This window comes from Scylla paramamosain, chromosome 6 (assembly GCF_035594125.1).
Source record: "Scylla paramamosain isolate STU-SP2022 chromosome 6, ASM3559412v1, whole genome shotgun sequence".
Classification (NCBI taxonomy): Eukaryota; Metazoa; Arthropoda; class Malacostraca; order Decapoda; family Portunidae; genus Scylla; species Scylla paramamosain.
Genome location: NC_087156.1, coordinates 6694444 through 6719697, shown reverse-complemented (window position 1 = coordinate 6719697; position 25254 = coordinate 6694444). Strand labels below are relative to the sequence as shown.

Here is a 25254-nt window from a genome sequence, read left to right as displayed (position 1 = left end):
GTGAACACTGAAATCTCTAAGAATGGAGATCTCCGCAGTAGGGAAGAGAGTCAGAATGTGCTCCACTTTGGAAGTTAAGTAGGCAAAGAATTTCTTATAGTCAGAGAAACTGGGTGAGAGGTATACAACACAGATAAATTTAGTTTGAGAGTGACACTGTAGTTGTAGCCAAATGGTGGAAAACTCAGAAGATGCAAGAGCGTGGGCACGAGAGCAGGTTAAATCATTGCACACATAAACGCAACATCCAACTTTGGATTGAAAATGAGGATACAGAAAGTAGGAGGGAACAAAAGGGGCTACTGTCAGTTGCCTCAGACACCTGTGTTTCAGTGAGGAAAAAAAAATGAGGTTTAGTAGAGGAGAGGTAGTGTTCTATAGATTGAAAATTAGATCTAAGGCTGTGAATGCTGCAAAAGTTAATGAAGAAAAAGTTGACGGGAGTGTCAAGACACTTAGGGTCGATACCAGAAGAGCAGTCCGACCTGGGGACATTTGTGGTCCTCTCCCTGGTGTAGGAGTCGCCATGATCATTTTGAATTTTGAGTGAAGGGTGTGTGTTTAACTAGGTGCTTGTAATTTCGTGTGAAAGAAGAGAGTTGTCTTTAGAGGGGAGACTGACTGCCCCTTTGTATTGCGAGACACAAAGAGAAACGTTCAGTGAGGTCACAGCTGGGTTTAGTAAGTTCACAGCACCTCCTGACCCAGAGCTTTAGACCTCATTGGGAGTAATTATCGTTTCGGCAGGTCTCTACTGCCTCCTCCTGCTGACTAGACGGTGAGTTACCCTCTCCTGTTTAATTTCTCCCCCCCTCTGCCCTTCCTCCCCATCGGAAGCTTTCATTGTGCTGATAAGTAAATCCCGTATGAATAACACAGGGTTTTCTTTAAGGGCATTGCTTTATTCGTAATTCCCGTCGAGTCTTAACACAGAAATCAAATTGGGTCATCCCCCAAAAAAGATGATAGCCGTCTCTTGGAAGCCGAATGTCCATAAAGCACTCACCCTGGTCCTGTGTATGTACTACTCGTTAGTGACTGTAAACCATTTTCTCTCCCAGTCTCATACACATCCGTGACAATATCGCATTTATTCAGTTGAGGATATTGAGGTTTGCTTTATCTCAGTTGTTATATTTACCTAAAAACAGTAAGCAGCCATAAGTTTATTGGAGAATTGTTCCTTATTTGCAAGTTTATAATTGCATTTTAGTGTAAAGTACCTAATGTTTCGGATGACGTGCAAAATATCTACAATTGGATCTTGTGACATTCTAGGTTAATGTAATACTTACCGGTATTCCTTCCTGTTTACCCTCTGATCTCACATCAGGCTCTTCGGATTCTAAGTATGTTCGGATCCATGTAACTTTATGAGCCTTGTTCACGCCCGTTGTTGTCAGGATTAAATACATAGAAGGCTGAACGCTGAAGGGGACTGACGCTGTGCATTTCCTGGCATGTATTCAACCATGCATTCAAGATCCAGAGGCCGTATTAACAAAGATTCTCAGAGTTCATCTCAGCCTTCTGCTTAGACTTGTGCTTATTTCCTAACCGTATTTTAGCTAAAGTTGTACTGAGACGAACTCTTAAGCCCCAGGGGCCGCATTTCCGAACGTTTCTACGCTTATCTTAGTAGGCTAAGAACTTCTTAGCGCTAGTTGGTCATTTTCGAAAGCAAAATCGTTCGCAATCATGGAACATTCGTAGCTACGACAGGGTCGAGGCTTTCGTAGCTCACTTAAAATAGCAGTTTCTCCTTCTCAACAACAACAACAACAACAACAACAACAACAACAACAACAACAACGATAACAACAACAACAACGATAACAACAACAATGGATACCCTGCGATGTGAGCATATCCTTGTCTGAAAATAAAATCCAGTCATAGAAACCGAAAGTAAACATTAAGATTAGTTTTATTACCAATATCAAGTAGTTATCAAACACACTGATTAGTTTTTTTTTTTACTTTGTGTAGTCCATTTGTGCTTAACCGACTTGCTAGGAGAGTACTGAAATCACATTTCTGAAAATTACACTCAATAATATTCAACAATCAGAACAACATCACACCAATGTATGTACCCAACACAAACCAAGACTAATTATAATTAACCCAATTATTCCAAACATGACCTTACCCATATTTTAAAAATGACAATTGTAAATATAACTTTATTCATTATTTTCTTTAAAAAGAAATATCAATTCTGTCCGTCTGGGCATTTTCTTCCACATGCACAAAAAAAAAAAAAAAAAAAATGTAAGAAGCACAAAAGATGAGTGTTTCTTTTTTTATGATCAATATCTCTGATAATAAGACAAGCATAATATCTCAGTTTCAAGATACATATTCATTTGACAGCTTCAAACATAATCCATCATAACCTTACAAACCCAAATCAAGCCTAATCCAATCCACCGTTGTTTTCATGAATTCTCTCTTGCTTCTTTTGTTGTCTTTGTTTTGCCCTGCGATCGCAGATCAGCACATTTTTTCTTACTTCCTCCACTCCCTTGGAACACCCCCACTTGCACACAAAACTGTAGTAACATAATTTTCCTCTTCTTCACCTCCTGCACTAACGTAAACATTTTTAGCACTGAAAAAGTTGGGTTTTCTAGCGCGTTTGGCTTTCGGTGGCTCCATACTTGAAGGTGAGTGTTCGAGTGCTCCAGCCCCAGAGCCCAGGCAATTGTTTGTATTTCCCACCAAACCGATTCGTATCGTGCACGTTGATTGGTTGAAGTGAACGAGGTGCAGGTAAGAACATCTTAGTTACACAGGTCTAATAAGCCATTTAAGAATGCTTCGTAAGTGGTCTTCTTTGCTCAGTGTAACTAAGATATTCCTAAGACCCTAAGAAGGCGTTGCTACGAATGTCTTCGAGATTCTTTACTATAGAAGTTTGATTCATACCAACCCTTATGCTTAGACTTGTGCTTAACTTCCCAAGCTGTGCTCAGTCTAGGTCTTAAATTTAAGACAAGTCCGGAGTCATGCTTAACTTTAAGAATTACGCTAAGACTAAGTTAAGCAACAGTTTATGGTTTCTCGTCTTCGTTATTGGAACATGTCTTCCTGCTACACGATAAAATGGCGACCTGCAGTGTTGGTAGCGGTGGCAGCGTGTGGTGGCGGAGGTTGAGATCCTTTCCATGTATTTGCACGTTTGGTAGGCCGACAGTGGGAGCCAGTGGAGCTGATACACTACTTGCTAAGGTAAGTAATGTAAAATTAGTGGTGTCCAGCAAGGGAGGGAAGGAAAGTCAGCACTAGTGACCGCTTGTCCTTTCACTGGTGTATGTGTGATTCACCTACGGTCGTCACCCAGCCAGCCCTTCCCCTACGGAAAGAGCTCAGAGCTCATAGTGAACGATCTTTGGATAGGACTGAGACCACTGACACACCACACACCAGGACAGCTAGGTCACAACCCCTCGGGTTACATCCCGTACCTACTTGATGCTAGGTGAACAGAGGCTACACAATAAGAGGCTCGCCCATTTGCCTCGCCGCGCCCGGGATTCGAACCCGGGCCTTCTTGGTAAGCCGAGCGTGCTAACCATTACACTACGCGGTGTGCGTGCGTGTGTGTGTGTGTGTGTGTGTGTGTGTGTCGCCTCTAGCATCACTGTACATTGATCTCAGGAATGGTATCGTAGTCCTGATTGGGGAAGCTTTGCCTCTTGATAATTATGATTATTAATAGGTAGGATGAAGGGCTGTGTGGTTGGTGGTGGTGGCCTTGGTAATCAACTGTCGGTAATCCGCCCCAGCCACCTAATTGTGGATTTTTCAGTGACTCTCCTCATGTCAGTTTTTCAATTCGTTTGTTTATTAAATGATGTATTGTATTAATTTATTAGTTTATTTACTTATGTTGGCATTTATATTTTGCTTCATAATGCCTCTTGATTTGAATGAACTTGTCTTCCTATATACTTAAATAAGGTTTCATTTATTTCGACAGTCACTTTCGTCATAAATTCAAATTCATAGACATCAGTATCCATTACAGTAAGCTTGGTGACCTGTGGGAATGTGGGTTTATTGAGTGAAAAGAAAACACAGCTGTCATGCAATATCTTCACATTATACAGGCCGCCATGTAGGCTAGTTTCCAATGTCACATTATACCCCAGTTGACGTGTAACGCTCTCAACTGCAAGGTAACAATCTCATTGTTGCCCCATAAACTTCTCTTAACAGTCGCATAATATTAACCTTGCAGCCATGGAACCATCTTGCTTCTACATAGCAGTCTCTTAGCTGCCATGTAGCATTCCTTTATAATAACAAATATTGAAATACCATGTAGCAGTCTTTTAACTACCACCTAACAGTGAAAGCTAAAAAAAAAAAAAAAAAAAAAAACGGTCTAAACATTATTTAGACATGATTTATTGCTTTTAACTTCAAGGCATCAGTCTGTTGCCATTAAAGAATCTAAACTTCATAATCCCTGGATTGATAGCTGTTTAACTTCAAGACATCAGTCTGTTGTCATTGAAGGTGTAAAGTCATCCAGAGCCCAAGTACTGAGTGGTATCCTACAGGGGAGTGTCTTGGGATCACCTCCATTTATAATCTATATCAATGGTTTCACAGAGCTTATACAGTTCATCATGTACTTGTTCACAGATACAAAAAAAATCTTTGACAAATCACTAGGTGTCAGGACTCGCACAAGTTACAGTGTGCCCTGATATGTTATAAAGCTTATCTGAAAAAAATTCCTTTTTAAATCTTAACCCAACAAAATGTAAGGTACTCTCCTTAGGGATATTAAAAATATTGTTTATGCACATTGTTATGGTATCTCTGGATGTGAACTGGAACACATGTAATCAGCAAGGGATCTTTGTGTAATTGTTGACACAGTTATGAAATTTAATGAACATTATCTCAGTAAAATTTAACCTGACTTATTCAATGATGGGCCTCATTTGGTATGTTATCACATTTCAGACCTGACATATTTAGTGGTTTATACCACAACTTTAATCTTAAGTCATTTTGAGTATGCATAAGCAGCTTGGCTGCCCATCAGCAACTACTGTTCTATTGCTTTAATTTCCTACCTATCAAGTTTTTTTTAATCTATCCTCAACAGGAAGATTCTTAAACATCTATCACTTCAAAACCTTCTCTCTGATTGCCAGTATGGGTTCCGTCAAGGCCACTCTACTGGTGATCTTTTGGCATTCCTTACCAAGTCTTGGTCATCCTTTTTTAGAGATTCTGGTGAAACTTTTGCTGTTGCCTTAGACATATCTAAAACTTTTGATAGAGGCTGGCACAAAGCTTTGATTTCCAAACCACCCTCCTACAGCTTCTATCCTTCTTTTTATTACTTCATCTCAAGTTTCCTTTCTGACTGTTCTATTGCTGCTGTAGTAGATGGCCACTGTTCCTATCTTAAATCTATTAACAGTGGTGTTCCTCAGGGTTCTGTCCTGTACCCACTCTCTTCCTATTATTCAACAATGATCTTTTAAACCAAACTTATCCTATCCACTCCTACGCTGATGATACCACCCTGCACTTTTCCATGTCTTTTTGTAGACGTCCAACCTTGAAGAAGTAAGCAGTTCACACAGGGAAGCCACAGAATGCCTGACTTCTGATCTCTCAAAAAATTTTTGATTGGTGCACAGCAAACTTGGCATTGTTCAATGCCTCAAAAACTCAATTCCTCTATCTATGAACTCAACACAACCTTCCAGACAGTTATCCCCTCATCTTCAATGACACTCAACTGTCCCCATCTTCTACACTGAACATCCTCGGTCTGTCCTTTTCTTATAATCTAAACTGGAAACTCCATATCTCATCTCTAGCTAAAGCAGTTGCTGTGAAGTTAGGTGTTCTGACACGTCTCTGCCAGTTTTTCTCATCCCCCAACTTCTAACTCTGCACAGGGGCCTTATCCATCCATTTATGGAGTATGCTTCACATGCCTGGAGGGGGTTCCACTCATACTGCTCTTCTAGACAGGCTGGAATCAGAAGCTTTTCATCTCATCAACTCTCTCACCAACTGTCTTCAGCCTCTTTCTTATCGTCGCAGTGTTTCATCTCTTGGCATCTTCTACCACTATTTTCATGCTAACTGCTCTTCTGATCTTGCTAACTGCATGCCTCCACTCCTCCCATGGCCTCATTGCACAAGGCTTTCTTCTTTCTCTCACCCTTATTCTGTCCACCCCTCTAATGCAAGAGTTAACCAACATTCTCAGTTATTCATCCCTTTCTTGGGTAAACTTTGGAACTCCCTGCCTGCTTCTGTATTTCCTCCTTCCTATGATGAACTCCTTCAAGAGGGAGGTTTCAAGACACTTATCCTTCAATTTTTGACTACTGCTTTTTCTGGATTTTTGTTGCCTTTGGCCAGTGTCCCTACATAAAAAAAATCAGGAAATTAACTGTGATGTTGAATTATGTGGATTTTTGTTGCCCCTGGCCAGTGTCCGTGCATGGAAAATAAAATCAGGAAATGAACTGGGATGTTGAATTCTGTGATCTCCCTAGCTGGTGTGTATCAAAACTTACTGAAAATCATGGAAATACTTATACATTAGCCTTTTATGAAAATCTACAATTCTCTCTCTCTGCGTACAACATCAAAGAACAGGAATTTTAACTCTAACTAATATTTCTGGAATTCATTTGAAAAATAAGAATACATAATTATTTCTTCTTAAATCCAACAAATTCAATGTATCTGCATCAAATATCTTTTGCATTAATATTTTATTAATTTTAAACAGTGAAACACTGGGTTTTACTTTGAAATATGCCAAAATATAGTAAAATTCTATTGCCGACACCATCCCCCAAGTGTGAAATCATGAATCACTTTAGGCCTAAGTACGAAACCAATCAGAGTAACTAAAAGAAAACTATATCTGCTTTTTCCACATATCCTGATGTGTATATCCTGTGAATTTCAAGTCCCTAGCTGCAATAGGTAAATTACACTAATTCTTTCAACTTTCTTGCTTGATTTCTCAAAATGGCAAATTTTGCTGTATAAAAATCATCTCCTCCTTTGCTATTATTCCTGTTACACAAATATGGGCTATTGCAGCTTATGAAAGTATGAGAAATGAATAATGTCTGCCATTGAAACTATTGTTTGGAGTTGATTTTTTTTATTTCTATCAAATAATTGAAAGTCAAAATTTTTGTTACTTTTTCATCGAACTTAAAAAAATATTTTTTACTATTGTACAAGAAAAAACGATAGCAGACATTGTTCTTCTAGCCTTCTTGACTGAAATGCTTTTTGAATGAAAGAAAGTGGTCAATAAATAAGGATGGAGACACAAGTTGAACATAAGCAATTTAACATAGGATTTGCAGTTCTACAAACCCCCCCCTTTTTATGTGCCTGCCTCCCAAGCCAAATACTACAGGAATCTTCAAGTTAGTTGTTCATTAGCAGTCACTGAGGACTGCCTATATGTTATCATTCTTATATCAAAAGTGAAAAAAATAAATAAATTAAAAAATTAAAAAATAAATAAATAAAAAAGTGGACTTTATTATGTTCATGATAGCTCACCTTAGTGAGAAAGGTACAACACTGGCTAATTTTTTTTTTTTTTATGAATTAACTCTTTTGCTTATGCTTTCACTGAGTCCCAGTTGCATGAAATCCATTAACTCAAAGGCCACTGACAATCAATCTGAGTTAGTTATGTGCCCTTCACCAGTTCCATGAATTCTGTTAACTCAGGGCCACTGACAATCAATCTGAATTAGCTATGTGCCCTTCAGAAGTTGACACAGGCTCTAGTATGGATCCAGATGATTTGTGTCTTTCCTTTTAGGTTCACATCCATCTCTTGTATAATTTTTGCAGTGTATATTAAGTCTTTTCTCTGATGGCACCCTTTTTCCTCCAAAGAAAATGTTATACATGCTAATGTTTTTCCTATTACATTGTTTGGTCTTGTTATAGGTATACAATTTTAACATTATGCTGATAGACCTTAGATCTGGTTATTACCCAGCAACTTTGTGGGCACTTGAGAAGTTATACCTAGCTTATATTCATGTGATGAGTTTGGCTTCAGATGTGAGAGGAAAATTAATAAGTTCTTGCTTATGTACAATGGTATGAATCTTGGTTTGATAGTTCATTCATAATAGATTTTTAGTTTATTTATTTTATTATTTATTTATTTATTTATTTATTTATTTATTTATTTATTTATTTATTTATTTATTTTACAAACTTGCACAACTTGGAGTTGGTGGCACTGTCCTAAATTGGATTTGATTTTCTAACTAGAAAGAATATCAGTGTTTCTGTTATTGATATAGATAAATTATATTTTATATTGCACATACTACCTTTCCTAAATCAGTTTATTATTGTTCATTGTTGTTCTTCCATCTTTTCAGGAATGCAGAGGCTGAGTGGTCAGCACATTGTGATGGAGAAACTTAAGGCTCCAAGTTCAAGTCCAACCAGAAGCTGGTCATTTATCTTTTGTCAGCAAATGCCAAAGATCAATCTTATCCTGCCATCAGCTCTGCTTCAGTTATGAGTGCATCCGGGGGAACCTGCCTGCACCACCACGTCAGTACCTCTACAAAAGAAGCTTACAGGCCATCCATTCCAGCCTCCACAAACAATATTGTCACTTACTTTTACAATTGTTGTTTAGCAAATCAAGATGGGTCATATCATCTGCCTTATGACTGGAAATGGTGTAATTTGATGATTTCTGTGGTGGTAATGAAAGGCAAGTTAAAAAGAAATGCTTGAAAATTCTGTGAGGCTAAACTCAATTGTAAAAACCCTATTAGTGAAGGATAGTAAGCAGAGGTATATGTGAAAGATGGGGTAGTAGACAAATGTGGTCTGGAAACCTTTGATTTAGACCAAGCAAGTTCTTTTCTCACTGATGCATGTTTATTATTTTCTTGTCTCACAACCTCTGCTTCCCTTTCTTTCTAATTTTGCATAAAAGGGAGGATGAAAGTACCTGCCATTTCTTTGTGATTAATTTGCTCTTATAAGCCTCACGTTTCATATACAACCTCTGTTTTACAATGATCGAGTATACTCAAAACAAGTTGCATAATTTTCTATAGTGTAAAAATAATACATAATTACCATGAAGGTATTTGTCATTCATGATTTATTTTGATAGAGATTTAATTTCTAGTGCAAAAAAAATATTAGAGGTAAAGTTTGTTTTGTACATTTCAGCCAAACCTTTAAAGGTATCCTCTACTAGATGGCCATCCTCCTTGGTGATCAGTTAACACATCATCCATCAGCACAAGACTGTCAAGATGAATTCAAGTTTCCTCTGTTGAGTCAGAGCACCTGAAATACTTCAAAAAGGAATAACTAATTTCCAGTGATTATTGGGTAAGAATTACTTGTTTATGATATTATTTTAGATAGTAAATAAGAATATGTAATTAGTCTCCCTGAACAGTAAGTGAGAAAATTCTCCAATTTCAATAAAATAGTAAAGAAAGTAAATCGATAAATAAGATAACAAGGGTTGAGTGCTATAATTAGAAATACAATATGTTTGCCTTGAATAATACCAGCTGTAGGACTCAGAATGGAAGTTGTGAAAACAGAGGAAATATAGGAAATACTTTGTGAGCTGGTGGTGGTAGTTGTAGTTAAATAACAGATGATAACTTATGAGAGCTATTGTGGGGAATTTTTCCTGAGCAAGCAGAGGGAAGGAAAGAATTTATGAAAGACCAAAACACCTGAGGATATGATGGGTATATGGGAACATTATATGGAAATATAATAAACTTATGGTGGTGGCATATGGGTGAATGTATAATTGAAGACTAAAGTTTCTTATGGTGGTGTCACATGGGTGAAATATAGTTGAAGAATTTAAGATTCAGTTGGAGGCTTATCAGTTTTGTGCTATTTAGAGATGTGATTAAATTGAAGATAAAATTTTATTCCTATACTATAAAAATAGAATTTACAAATGTAGATATGCACTAGTTAAGGGGAAGAAAACATGAGCATTTTTATTGTCAAATTTAGGATTGTTAGGTCAGTTAGCCACTGACAGAATGACAGTATAGTGGCCAGTGGATGTCTACTCGTTGAAGGGGCTGTCCTAAGGAAACTCCTCCTTGAAGTACTATGAGATCCACTGGTATATTAGGAGAAGAGTAACTTGCTTCAGCTGGTCACATTCTTGACTTTTATCTTTCATTCCGTAATGCTTGCATATGTTAGCCAAAGGAAGTGATTGACTACATGACTGCAGAGAAAAAAGGTGAAAGCCAGATGTGAAGAGGCAAATGTAAGAGTTATATTTAAGGGATCTGTCCACAGTACGATGCTAAATAAAAGTGATTGTTGGAAAAATAGAAAGAATTATGGAGGAAGAGGCTCAAGGTAAAAAAATAAATAAATAAAATAAAAAATCTAGGATGATGGAATAAGAGGAGAAATATGTAGCAAGTGAATGAAGCACCAAAGAATGCAGGGGAGAATTTGAATTAATTTAAGTGAAGATTGAAATTGATGATTAGTGCTATGTAAACAAACTTTTTGTTCTTGAAAAGGAAAATGGGAAAGCATTCACACCTATCCTTTTTTTAATTTATTCCATCCCCATCCTCACTTGTTACACACTGTCACCATGAGTAAAATATGAAGAACTGGACTGATGTGGAGGGTGGTGTTTTGCATTAGTGATTCTAGACATGTTCATTTTATGTTTAACATTACAGTGGGCACTGAAAATACTGGGATCTGCTTAGAAAAACACACCCAGCAGTCAACATAATTAAGTAAACGATAAAAAAGAAAAAAAACAGGTAAAATTCAAATAATATTCATCCTGATACTCCAGTCATCTCCCCCTTGGCCTTCAGCATAGTCTGGATCCATTGTGGCATGCTCTCACACAGGCTCTGAAGTAATTTAAAGTCATATCCTGGTACCAGAAATGTGCGATGACCTGCAGCTGTGGTACTAATGACACCTGTGCATCCCACACCTTCAGAATCTTCCAGGCATTCTCTATTAGATTTAAATCTGGACTGATGCCTGGCCTCTTCATGACAGGGATATTTTTATCATTGAGAAAAGTCTAATTTTTTTAGTGGTGTGACATAGAGCACCATCATACATGAACATGGTGGCGCCTTGAATGGCATAAGAGTTGATCATGTATTCCTTTAGAACTTGGATATAGTAATCCCCATTCATGATCACATTCTTAGACAAGAAATAGAGTCCACCCCTTCCCACATTCCCACTGAAACAATCCTAAGTCTTTATAGAAGCACTGTGCTTCACTGTGTTAATGGTGTACTTGGGATTGTACCAATTACATCTGATTTACATCTTATTACATGTGATTACACGTAATCTGGGATGTCACGACATGAAAACTGTTCTCATCAGACCAGAGGACCTTCTGTCAGTCTGCCACTGACCAGTTCTTGTGCTCTTTAGTAAAAGCAACCTGCTTACACTGCATGGTGCCAGCCTAGGGGTTTGTGTGCCGCCACACAACTTGATATGCCAAGGGGGTTTACGTGCTGCCATGTGACTCAATGTGCCAAGGTGATGCTTGAGGTGATGGTGAATGGTGCAAATGGCAGTGTCTTTAAGGAGCTTAGGGTAGAGTTTCTTGACATCTTTTGCTACCAGCCTAGGGTTTATGTTCACAGCTTGAGAAAGCAATCAGTGAGTGGTGTCATCTTCCTTGACCTTCCAGGATGTATGGCATTTGGTGGCAACTTACATGTGGCAGCAAGCAGGCGCCTGATGGTGGACTTCCTTCTCTCAGTGCTCCATGCTATTTTTTTATTCAGTACTTTCTCCTGTAGAGCAAGAATAGGGTTTTTTTCACATCGGTCACTTGCATGGGACCCATCCTGACCTGCTGGATAGGGTCTGAAGCAGCAACAAAGAAGGCAAAAAATGAGGGAAAAAAACAATGAGCAGGCACATAAACCTCTTCATACCATGTATTGATGGGCACTGACATGCTAGCCTGCATCCCTCAACGCTCAGTGAGGGTTCCTGAGTTACCAGATACTGATAAGTGATGTCATATCAGCTTATATGAATTTTGGCATAATAAAAATGAATTGCATGTTAGCTTCCTGAAATGAGGCTAGGTCCCAGTATTTTCAGTGCCCACTTTACAGGGCTTACTTTTCCCCAAGATATAGTGCACTAGGTTGTAGCGACTTGTTGCTGGTCTTTCATTGGCTGAGATTTAAGATGAGGCTTAAGGCTGGCAGAGGGTGGCATGAAAAATAAATGAGCTAAATAGTACTGTTTGCTGCATTGGAAGTGAAAGATAAACAAGGACTATTGAGTGTTCTTAGATGGAGTGAATGTTCAGAGGTTTAATTGAGTCAAGTATGCCGAAGTGTCTTCACTAGTGAACATAATGACATTGAAAAGGAAAAGTTAAGAAATTTGGAGTGACAATGTATAAAATTCTGAGAAAGGAAGAAAGGTGATTGTGAAGGGTGACATGAGGAAAGTTAATGCTACTTATAAGGATGCAGATAGGATAGATACGGAAAATGTAGAGAAAATTCCATAATACAGTGTGAACCGAGGCATGCATGTGTAATGTTTCCATGGTTATTGAACCTGGGGCTAAGGTGGAATGAATAAGATGAAATTCAGTAGTGAAAAATGGAGTAGGTGTATAAAAGTGCAGTACTGTATCCTGGTTTGATTGTGTGCAAACATGGAAGGTGAGATGATAGAGCAGGGAAAGAAAACAAAGTTACATACATGAGTTATATGATGTGGAGGAGGGCAAGAGAACCTGATGGTGTCCCTCCTATTGCTCCTCAAAACTATGCTTCCATGCTTGCACTTTGCCTAGTAAAATTCTTCCAACTCTGTCTGTCAACATCTACCTTTTCTTCTTGCTGGAAGTTTACCTACATTCAGCCTGCTCCTAAAAAGGGTGACTGCTCTAATCCTCAAATTAACATCCTATTGTTTTAATTTTCTGCTGCCTCTTAAGTTCCTGAATTTATTATCAACAGGAAGATTCTGTGACTTTTCACTTTGCAATCATATATATATATATATATATATATATATATATATATATATATATATATATATATATATATATATATATATATATATATATATATTGTTTTTTATTTTATTTTATTTTATTTTTTTTATTATTTTTTTTTTTAGGAAGGACACTGGCCAAGGGCAACAAAAATCCAATAGAATAAAAAAAGGCCCACTGAGATACCAGTCCCAAAATAGGGTTCAAAGTGGTACTCAAAAATTGCAGGATAGGTGTCTTGAAGCCTCCCTCTTGAAGGAGTTCTAATCATAGGAAGGTGGAAATACAGAAGCAGGCAGGGAGTTCCAGAGAAAGGGATGAATGATTGAGAATACTGGTTAACCCTTTCATTAGAAAGGTGGACGGCATGGGAGTGAGAGAAAGAAGAAAGTCTTGTGCAGTGAGGCCATGGGAGGAAGGGAGGCATGCACTTAACAAGATCAAAAGAGCAGTCAGCATGAAAATATCAGTAGAAGATAGCAAGAGATGCAACTTTGCGGCAGTGAGAAAGAGGCTGAAGACAGTCAGTTAGAGGAGAGGAGTTAACACAAAAAGCTTTTTATTCCACCCTGTCTAAAAGAGCGGTATGAGTTAAGCCCCCCAGACTTGTGAAACTTACTCCATACGTGGACAGATAAGGCCCTTGTACAGAGTTAGCAGCTGGAAGGGTGAGAAAACTGGCGGAGATGTCTTAAAACACTTAACTTCATAGAAGGTGTTTTAGCTAGAGATGAGATGTGAAGTTTCCAGTTTAGATTATAAGTAAAGGATAGACCGAGGATGTTCAGTGTAGAAGATGGGGACAGTTGAGTGTCATTGAAGAAGAGGAGATAGTTGTCTGGAAGGTTGTGTCAAGTTGATAGATGGAGGAATTGAGTTTTTGGTGCTTTGAACAATACTAAGTTTGCTCTGCCCCAATCAGAAATTTTAAAGAGATTAGAAGTCAAGCATTCTGTGGCTTCCTTGTGTGATAGATTCTGTTGTGGCCACTCTACTAGTAATCTTCTGGCTTTCTGAGTTGTGTTCATCTTTTATAGGTTGTGATGAAACTTTGGTTGTTGCCTTAAACATATCTAAAGCATTTGATAGAGTTTGACACAAAGCCATAAAGAGACCCAACTCCAGTTACTTATGTGGTGATATTTATAATTTGTCTATTTACACAAGTTTTTATATATTTTATGGGACTGGATAAGATCTCATCTGGACAGTTGATTTTATGTGGCTGAATAGTTTAAAAAAAAAAAAGAAAATAAATAAATAAAATAAGAACAAAAAAATTATGTTAAGTAAAATGGAAAGAGAGATTGTGTCTATCAGATTTCAATTGTATTTTGTACCTGCTTTGTACTACTCTTTTGATCTTTTTAACTGCATGCCTTCCCTCCTTCCATGGCCTTGTATCTTTTGACCTTTCTTTTGGGACTGGCACTCTCAGTTGGCTTTTTATTTTATTTTATTTTTTATTTATCTATTTTTTTGGCCATTCCTCCACTTACATAAAACAAATGGAAAGGAAAAAAAGTCCAGTGGAATTAAATAATTAGATAATGAATAACATAATTATGCAACAACACTACTTAGGAGATGCTTTTGATTTGTGAAGAATGGATGGTATAAGGGATGAAAGTATGTATTACAGATTTGTTATTCCAAGTAAACATGAATAAAACAAATTTCAAATTGTTGAGGGAGTTAAGCATATCATCTTGAGATGGCTTGGTTACTGACAGGAAAGGAGGTGACTAAGAGTATGATTTGTAAACCAATTACAAGTAGGGAGCCTTTTGTGAAATTTGAGACTGAATTGCAGAAGTACATAACAAAAAGCAATAAAACAGAACCTGCAAACATAAGATCATATTAGGGAAGGCAAGGACATGAGTGAGACATCAGTCATAGCTTTTCCTTTGGAGGGGTTTTTAAGGATAGCTTTTGGATATAAATAGATGGATACATATAATCACCATTGGAAAGGAATTGGATCTTACTGTATGGGAAATAGGTAGGAAGAGAGAGTAGAGGCTGGGGAAGGAAGGAGAGACTAGAGAAAGAGAGGGGAACGGCCACAATACTTTGTCACTTCTTTACCCCTCTGAACACACACACATGTCCACTTGTAATTTCACATACTCCCTTGCTGGGCCACTGTGTGCTTGTGTATTGCATTGCCCCTATTCTAGGTACACACAGAGCTCATTTACACACACACACACACACACACATACATAGATGAAAGTTGATATGGAGATGGGGCAGCACGAGCCTATTTCCTGTATTTCACAACTAGGTAAACACACACACACACACACACACACACACACACTTTTATACAGCAAAACTATCATTCACATCACAAGCAATATTACATAAAAATCAGCAACATTTTCTGACAAATTCAATTTCTACCACTGAGCTGGGCTTTGTGTTTATATTTACCTAGTTGTGGTATATGGGAAGGGGAGCTACTGCCGTCCCGTCTCTGTATCTACTATTGTCCAACTTGACTTTGAAATCATGAATCGCCCTTGCATGAACCACATCTTTTTCCAAGCTATTCCATGTCTCTACTGTTCTTTGAGATGAGCTTTTCTCTTTAATATCCCTTCTGCAGGTGACCTTTTTCAACTTCTTTTCATGTCATCTTGAAACTCCTACATCCCATGTTATCAAATCCTGCTTTTCCACTTTTCCTCATCCATTCATCAGCTTGTACACATCTGTATATTCAAATTTATCAATCTCTCTTCATATATGTGTGTGTGTAACTGGAAAAGTTACATGCCACAGGCACACAGCAAGTTCAGCATTGTGTAAGAATTTAATTCACACACACACACACACACACACACACACACACACACACACACACACACACACACACACACACACACACACACACACACACACACACACACACACACACACAAAGATGGCTTATGCAATTCCAGACTCATTTTTACCAAGGAGTGAAATGAACTTTGATGGTTTTAGTGACAGTGACTGAAATGAAAGTGAGATTGTGTTCTTGAAAATGAGATTAAGAAAAGTGGAAAGTGATGCAGAACAGCAGAAGGAGATGAAAGTAGTGGTGGAAATGGTAAAATCCCTTCAGGATAACCTGGGACAGAATCTAGGAAAAGATGGTAAAATTTTCAAGCTGAAAACAGAACTGGAGGAGATGAAAGTGAGAGAACAAAATATTAAGAAAAATTAGGAATTACAAAACAACGTGGAGAAAGTAATGAAAGAAATTAAAGATTTGAAAGCAGTTAGTGAAAGGTGAGAAGACAGTGAGAGAATTAGTTACTTATCAGCAGACAGTGAGAGAATTAGTTACTTCTTGGCATGACACTTGCCTCGGGAGGAGGGTGAATGTTTAAACCACCACAATATTGTTAGGATGTTTCCTTTTGTAGTGACAAGTATATCTTTGTATTCAGAATGAGTAGTGCTACAAATCTATTAGTATTGTAATTTCATCCTAGTTTTTATGTGAATTTGAGAAATTTACCTGCCATATATGCAAAGTATAACTTTTGCCATCTGCTGTTTAGGGATTAAGATAGACATTTTTTTTATCCCAAAACTCAACTTAAAATTTGGAATACATTTCAAGATTGCTTTCCTGGTTTGTAGGATTAGTTTTTGTATATTATGTGATTTTTTTTTTTTTTATTTCCTTTTCATATCAAATACTAAGTATTTGCAGATTTTTCCTATATGCAGGACTTGCTGAATCTCAGAAAGGTAGTTTTTTCAGGCTCCTGGTTAACCTCTTTCAGCTGTTATCTCTTACAAAAAAAGATATCAGAGCTGCCCAGGTTACTCATTCCAGTCTTATTCCAGTCTTACATACATACATATACCAAGGCTGTCTCTTCCAAAAAGGAGTAGCAAAGACAAGGCACACAATTTTCACATTCACACACTTTCACATCACTCTCTTAGCTCCTTGGGCCCCAATGGGAATCAGTCCCACACCTGGGACAGCTTGGTCCATAACAGGGCTCCTTCATAGCAACCACACCCAATTGCCCCACACCTGTGTGAGACTCTGTGTGGCACCTCCCTCAGATGTCAGAAGGTTGCATCATTCTGCATGCACTCATTACTGATCTCCATGCACTTCTGTCATATACAATCATTCTTCTAAGCTTAAAGTGTTGGTCTTATTGCTTTTAAGGCCTCCTTTACTCTGTATATCCATCCCTTACATCCCCTACCTTGCAGGTTCACACCTCTCACACTTGATCATCATTCTCCATCCTCTCAACATGTCCATACCATCTCAGCACAAATTGCTCTGCCTGTCCTGCCAAGTCTCATACAACACCTGTTTTCTTTCTCATTTAATTTCTGACTCTGTCCATCTGAGTTACTCCACACACTCCTTACCATCTCATCTCCATTTCATTCAGTCTCTTCTGGTCTGTTATGCTCATGCTTCAAGTTATCATACAGTGCAGTGTTGCCATTCATACAATATTTTCTTTACATTCATTCCAAGTGCCTTACTTTCAAACAGTCTCTTCATACCTTCCAACACTTTTCATGCTTCCTTCACCATAGCTTTAACCAGTCTGTACTCCACCCATTGCTACTGTAGATCCAAGATATTTTGAAACAGCCAACCTCCTCCAGCTCATCATCATTCAGCTTTACATTTATCCTACTACCTGCTATCTTGCTGCACCTCATTACCTTTATCTTTCCTACATTAATGTAGCTCTACTAGCCTTATTAACTTCTCTGTATCTGCCACCAATGCTGTGTCATCTGCAAACAACATCTGATTCACACTCCATTCTTGACTGTCTGCTTTTACCAGACACAGCCCTCAACCCAACATTCCAGTATTAACCCCTTAAGGGCAAGTGGTGGGAATTCCTCCTCACCCAGAGGACAGCAGGGCATGAAAATTCCTGCTCCTCCCTCCCATCAAGATTTATATTTCTGTGATGTTATTATTGTCTCCCTTGTCCTTCATTTCCCTGAAGTCCCAGTGCACAACTGACCATAGAAATGGAGAGACACACTGACAACTATTTCCGCACATCCAGATGCATGGATGAAGGGAGCGTGACTAGGGTTCCCTTTACCTCCAGTCCTGTTATTGGGAAGTACACTGAGTGTACCACTAAAACATCATTGAATGAGAGAGGTATCATAAGATGCTTTTTTTTTTTTAAATGTAGGTTGTGTGGGTAGCCTTGATGTGGCACCAGGTGAGGTGGGATAATGAGTCCAAGGTCAACTGTATTCATATGAACAAGTTTGCCTGTTATGGCCTAAAGTAGCACCTCTTCTCAACATGATATCTATGCTGTGCTACGACTGAGGGACTTCCAATTTGTGTTATTGCGTAGAGGAAAGATTACTGGTGAAAAAAACACTATGACATTGTGATTTTGCCTGAAATTGCCAAACAGCGCTTTGGTGAAAACACCTATTTTTGGCAAAACTTACCTGTGCATTGCATGCTCTGAAAGGACAAATTTTTCTTCTAACCCATCCTTTATGGGTTAAGTTCCCTCACCACACTATCCCTATAGAGGTTAAACAACAGCCATGCTGATATTACACATCCTTAATGTAACCCAACCTTGACCAGGAACCATTTATATGAGGGGGGGCTTCAAAAAGTTCATGGAAAAAGGACATTTGGGAAAAACAGTTAACATTATGATGTTTATTTTTCAACATATGTTCCATCTACATCAATAAACTTTTGCAAGTGTTGATACCATGCTTCAAGTCTGTGCAAAACTGAGGGCCATGCAGTCTAAACCATGTCAAAGCAGCTCTTTTTACATCTTCAACCAATTTATTTATTTGTTTATTTATATTTTATTATGCAGGAGGGACACCAACCAAGGGCAACAAAAATCTGATAAAAAAAAAAGCCCACTGAGATGCTAGTTCCTGAATAGGGTCCAAGTGGTGGTCAAAAATTGAAGGATAAGTGTCTTGAAACCTCCCTCTTGAAGGAGTTTAAGTCATAGGTACATTTCAATGATTTTTCATATTTGGAAACAAAAAGAAGTCTCATGTGGTTAAATCATGACTGTAAGGTGGGTGTCAGATGATTTACCATCAAAATTTATGTAACAGCTCATGTCCACCAAGCACTGTGAGCAGGCACACTGTCATGGTGGAAGAGGACTTGCCAGTGCAGCTTTCCTGGGCATTTTTCCATAATTTTCTTGACCAGTTTTCTCAAAATGCCTTCATAATATGCAGCTTTAATTTTTCTGTTATTCTTGAGGTCAGCCAGTACAATCCCTTCTGCATCCCAGAAGACTGGCCATGACCTCTCTTCAACACTGATTTTGCCTTGACTGGTCCATTTTCACGCCTGGGCAGCCACTGCCTTGATTGAGTTTTGCCCTCTAGATCATACTGGTAAAGCCATGTTTCATCCCTGGTAACAGTTTTCTGCAAAAAGGTTTCATGGTCTTCATCCCACATCAAAATTTCCATCGAGAGATGTGCTGATCTGGGTGCAACAGCTTTTGGACCCACTGAGTGAAAAGCTTGCTCAGCCCCAAACTACCAAAATTGTGTGTGCAGAACCCATGGATATGTTGAGTATTTCTGTTTCTGATTCAGTGGTTATTCGCCTATCCTTTTCAATTAGGTCGCGAACAGCATCAATGTTTTCCATGCAGACTCGTGGATGGCCTGCTACTGTGGGTATCACCTTACACCTCATCTGTTCTGCTTCTGAAATGACATCCATTTTTAGGTTGTTGATTTCCTTGATGCATTGTCTTCATAAACTTGCTTCAGAGTGTCAATGATTTGGCTGCTCTTCAACCCTGGCATCACCATGAATTTGATATTTGTCCAGTTTTGATGGAGGCCATGTTGCTCAGGTGGATGCTGACTTCTGATTGGTGGCGCTGTGTTCCAACATGCATTTAAGGGTTCATGTTATAACATTTTTTGACATTTTAGTATGAGAATGTACTAGTGTATTGAGATCAAATTCCCTACACATGATTTTTAGTTATGTACTTTTCCACAAACTTTTTGAAGCCCCTTGTATGTGCTGACTCCTACCTTTACACATATGCTACTGTTCCCATAAAAACTTGTCACCCTTTTTTAACAACCTACTACTTTTACCACACAACTTCAAGGTATCCCACATTCCTTCTCTGTTAATTCTGTCACATGCTCTCTCTAAATCCATAAAAAGCTTTGAATACTACTTTCCTTTTTGCCAAATATTTCTCACAAATATGTCTTACAGCAAAAACCTGATCGACACAGACCCTCTCTCTCCAGAAGCCTCCATGTACATCATATATTACTCCATCTGTACCTTCCCTAATTCACTTCATCAATACCTTACCATACACCTTACCTACCACACTCAATAGACTGTAATTAGAGCACTCACTTTTTCTCTATACAGTGGAACTTCACATGATCTTGCTGACTCTAACAGCATCATGCTAGTCAGAAAACACATTTAACCATTTAACTAACCACCCTAATACTGATCCCACCTGCCTTCTAAGTCTCCACTGCACATCCATCTAGAACTGGTGCTTTTTCACTTTTCATCTCCCACACTGCTGCCTGCACCACCTCTTCCTTATGTTTGTCTCACTTGACTCTTCTAATACTCAGTATCTCTCCCAAATGATCCAGTCTTATGCTCTCTTCTCATATTCAGCAGTTTCTCAAAATACTCTCCCATGCCTTTCCTATCTCATCCTGCCTCACTGACATCCTCCCATTCTCTCCTTTCACCTGTTCTTCACTGCCAGATGGTCATTTCCTAATTCTCTTCACCTCTTTCCAGAATTTTTTTCATTCTCTTGAACATTCTCTGCAAACTTCCTCCCCCAATTTTCATCAGGCCTCCCTCTAGCATCATGCACAGCTGTTTTTTGTATGTCTTCTGCTTTCCTTGTACCTCTCTTATGACGTTTCATCCTTCTTTTGTAACCACACTTCAAATGCATTCCTTTTTTTCCTCTGCAGCCACTTTAACCCCTTCACACCACCATTCACTTCTCTTTCTCACTCCACCTCCCACTCATACCACACACCTTCTCTGCCCTCTCCACTATGGCTTTCTTAAGATTATTCCACTCTACCTCACCATCACCCCACCTGCTGCTCTTTCACTTCAATCCAATCCTTATTCAACATATAAAACTCTTTTGCTTTTTCTCTCTTGTTCAGGTCCCTCACTTTCAGAAGATTTCTCTTTACACCTCTGTGTCTCACTATACTTCATCCATACACACTCAGCCTCCCCTCAACCAGGAAGTAGTCTGACATGCATCTCCTTTCTCCTCTCGCTTCCTCCTCTCAACACTTACATCCAGTAATTAGGCAGTGTTCCTCCTAAAAATCATCACATTGGCCATCAGTGCTTGTCTACCATCCTTTCATGATCTTGCCTCTGCCATGTAAACTTATTATTAATCACTTTCTTATTGAACCATGTGTTTCCAATTGCTAGTTCTTGCTCCATACAAAGTCCTATCAAACTTTCTCTATTTCCATTCTTTCCAGACATGCTATACCTACTTAATACATTCATTAACTGCTTTGCTACTGACCCAAGCATTAAACTCCTCTATGACTATGTTGATATTGGTTCCTGTCTTGCAGATGATTGTCCAGATCATTCTAAACATTTTCCCTTTCCATCTCATCACTTCAGTCTTACTGTTTGAAATTCATTTGATAGATTGGAGGTGCAGTTGTCACTTGTTCTCACACACACAACACAGATACAAATTTTTTCAGTCTCTGCTTATTTATAAGCATTTCATTTTTCACTGTCAGACTTCTCTTCCATTTTTTCTAATAGTGATATTTTTATGTCAGATCTTGATTAATCATATTCCTGAGAAGTAGGTGGAGCAGGTGAGACTGATTCTAGGAGTGATGGCATATCACATTGGGCGGAAGCCTCACGTGGGTGATGTCATGTCATTCATTTTTTTTTCCTCCATTTTTATTTTTTTTAACATCACTTGCAAGAAAAATTTGTCTCCTTTCTATTGATAATTAAGGCATTTTTGGTGCCCTCTGTATGATTGTAGTATGCTAGAAGTATATAAGTTATTGGAAAGGGAGAGTGTGGATGACATGGTGTACACATCACTAAAGAAGTGAGACTCAGTTACATTCACTTTTGCATCACAGGCCAACTGAAGTTTGCTGAGTAGAGCTATATTTTGAAGCATTTAAAAGAAATTATGCAGTTTTTCACAACAGAGAAAGTTAATGTGCAGTGGTGGAGCTGACTTGTATGGCACTCAGGGCAAACCTCAACTTTGGTGCCCCCATACCTGCCCCCCACCTTTAAAAGTTGACATATTTATTTAATTACTTATGAAGACAAATGAAATTACACCAGCTAACACTATATTACAGTGTATACAGACAATACAGTAAAAGCATAAACTAAATAGTACAGAAATCTGTTTAGTAGTAGCAGTTACCCACCATGGGTAACTGCTCTTGTCAGCAAAATCTGCCCCATGACTATTTGAATACCATTAAACAAGATGAAAAAGCCAGGAGTCATGTCATAACTACAAATATCGTGAATATAGCAACATTACTTTGTCATCATAGTGCCAGATGGTGTAGCTGTGCCCTAGATTTTTTCAGAAAGCTATATTTATGACCACACCCCACAGGACAGCCACCTTAAATTAAAGAATGCATATGATAAAAAAATAGTGCAGTGTTGTTGACTAGCTTGTGATAGTAGACTAGTGGTATATATATTGTTATGTGTGAAGTTCTTTAGTTTTTAGGTGAATAGCAGAGCACATTTTAGAATTAAGTAATGCAGGTTAAAGGCATTCTGTTCAAATAGGGCTACAGTAAATACAAAGTGCATTCAACATTCCACTAATCTTATATAATTACCTTCAAAATACTTTTGTTGGGAGTTCACACATTTCTTCCATCAGTTCTGCCACTGCTAGTAACACCTCTGGAATACCTTCACTGGAATGGTATAAAACTCTGCTTTTGTTTTTCTCACGATTTCCTCTCGTGATTCAAATTGTGTTCCTTTCAATGTGGTGTTCAGCTTTGGGAAGAGCCAGAAGTCACATGGTGCCAAGTCAGGAGAGTAGGGAGCCTGTCAAACAAGTGCTGTATTGTTTTTGATCAGGAAAGCTTGGATCATGTGGACAGAATGAACAGGTATAATGTCTTGGTGAAGTTCACAATTCCTTGCTGCCCCAATGCTTTTGACAAATAGCATTACAAAGGTGACATAACCTTCAGGTAGTATTCCTCATTGATTGTTTGGTCTTGTGATGTGTATTCATGATATACAATACCATGGGAGTCAGAAACAGGTCAGTACATTACTTTCACATTGCTGCAAACTTATCAAGTTTTTTTGGGGGAGCGCTGGTGATGTCAGATGCTTCCAATGGGAGGATTGAAACATTGTTTCTCAGTAGCCCATATTTCATCACCAGTGGTGATGGTCTTGATGAAGTCTGGGTTGCACAGTTTAGCTTGTCCTGACCAATTTCCATGTAGAGTTCCTTCTGCTTCACCAGCACCTTCAAGATGAACTTTGTTGTCACTGCCTGCATGCACAAATTCTTTGCTTATTTCCCTTTCTCAAACAATCACATCGATTGTTACACAATGGTCAGCCATTACTACTCACTGAACGTTTTCAGTCAGCCTACTTGTCGTTGGCCTGCCTGAGCATGCCTCATTCTCCACTGAGATGTGGTCATGTTTGAAGTAGTTCTAGCTCTCTTTGATCAGAGTTTGGCCCATGGCATCATTGCCAAAAACCTGCTGAATCTTTTCAATGGTTTGAGCTTGAGTATCACCAAGCTTTTGACAAAACTTGATGCAATATCTCTGCTCGATGTGTTTGATCATCTTGTGTGAAAATGAAAAATCCAACAAGTGCACAGTATACATTGTACTCCAGACGTAGCAGTGGAGAATTGATGCATCCAGTTGGCACAAAAATTTTTCATGCATGTGCAGGATGAGTGTTGCATCTCCCACCCGGAGGAATTTGCCCCTGCAGCATTAGCTTTGGTAGGAAAATAAGGTGAGATACTTTTTTAACATACTTGAATGCACCTCGTATATGCAATGTTCTATTTGGTTCAACTTTATAGAGGATATTGAGAGGTGAATTTGATACTGTTAGAGATTTGAATCTAGTTATTGATGTTGGGAGAGTGGAGATGCTGTTTGCAGATGACACAGCAATGTTAGTCAATTCAGAGGAAAAATTGTGAGAGCTGTTTAAAGGAGTTTGGAAGTCCTTTTAAAATAAATTTAAATTAAATGCATAAATGGCAGGAGGATGAATGTTTTGAATGGCTGTTGTGTGAGGAGGTAAATTCTGTCAATTACTTGAGTTGCATGTTACTGTGTATAGAACAGATGAAAAGGTGAAATGTAGAGCAAATGAACCAAGAAAGCTGTGGGAAAGTATGATAAATTTTAAGGTAAATATTGTTCTGAGTTGTTGCAAAGAGGAAGCTGAGTGTGTAGTGATAGCAACAGCACTGTACAGCTGAAACAACAGAAAGTTGAGTATAATGGAGATGCAGGGTCTGAAGAATCTGTGGCACTTGTGAGTAGGGAGGTGTGAGAAAATGCAGAGAACTGGTGTTGTAAGAGAACTGGCCAATTGTTCATTGGAGGAATGTTAAAATGGTTTGTTAAAATGGTTTGGACATGCACAAAAGACAAAAACTATTTGTTAAGAAGGATCTTTTAATTGGTGATTGAAATTGTAATGCAAGGGAAAAGACCATAGAGAGAAAAAACAAATGTTTTGAAAAGAATAGATACAAAAGGGATATCTGTAAAGAAAGGAAGAATGAGTGTGCATGAAATGACTGAATAGAGAGTATTTGTAGATGCATAAATGTATTATGTCCCCAAAGGTCTTTCCAGAATCTGATTAGTTGATTTGAACAGAAGCAGAACAAATAGGTCTTTAGTGATATAGCTTGGACAAATATGTTCTACTGTCTGGGCCTGGTGCAGAAACATGCATGTATATTTGTGGTCCACATAAGCACAGGAGAAAAGGGATATTTTCTTTTTTTATTTTGTTTTAGGAAATAAGAATTGGTGATAAAATATTTTAAGTTGGTTGATCAAATAGAACAGAAACGTTA

At 38.4% G+C, this 25254-nt stretch overlaps 1 long non-coding RNA gene across 3 annotated transcripts in view; it reads left to right on the top strand.

Annotated features, from left to right (window-relative positions):
- Window positions 1-2978: 2978 nt before the first annotated feature.
- Window positions 2979-25254, top strand: part of LOC135101268 (uncharacterized) — a 41151-nt gene continuing 18875 nt past the window's right edge. The window contains exons 1-3 of one of the 3 annotated variants that reach the window (XR_010269183.1): window positions 2979-3234; window positions 8427-8770; window positions 9241-9405. This is a non-coding gene — a long non-coding RNA (uncharacterized LOC135101268). The remainder of the gene's footprint in view (window positions 3235-8426; window positions 8771-9240; window positions 9406-25254) is intronic. The other 2 variants (XR_010269181.1, XR_010269182.1) reach the window with 2 other exon arrangements.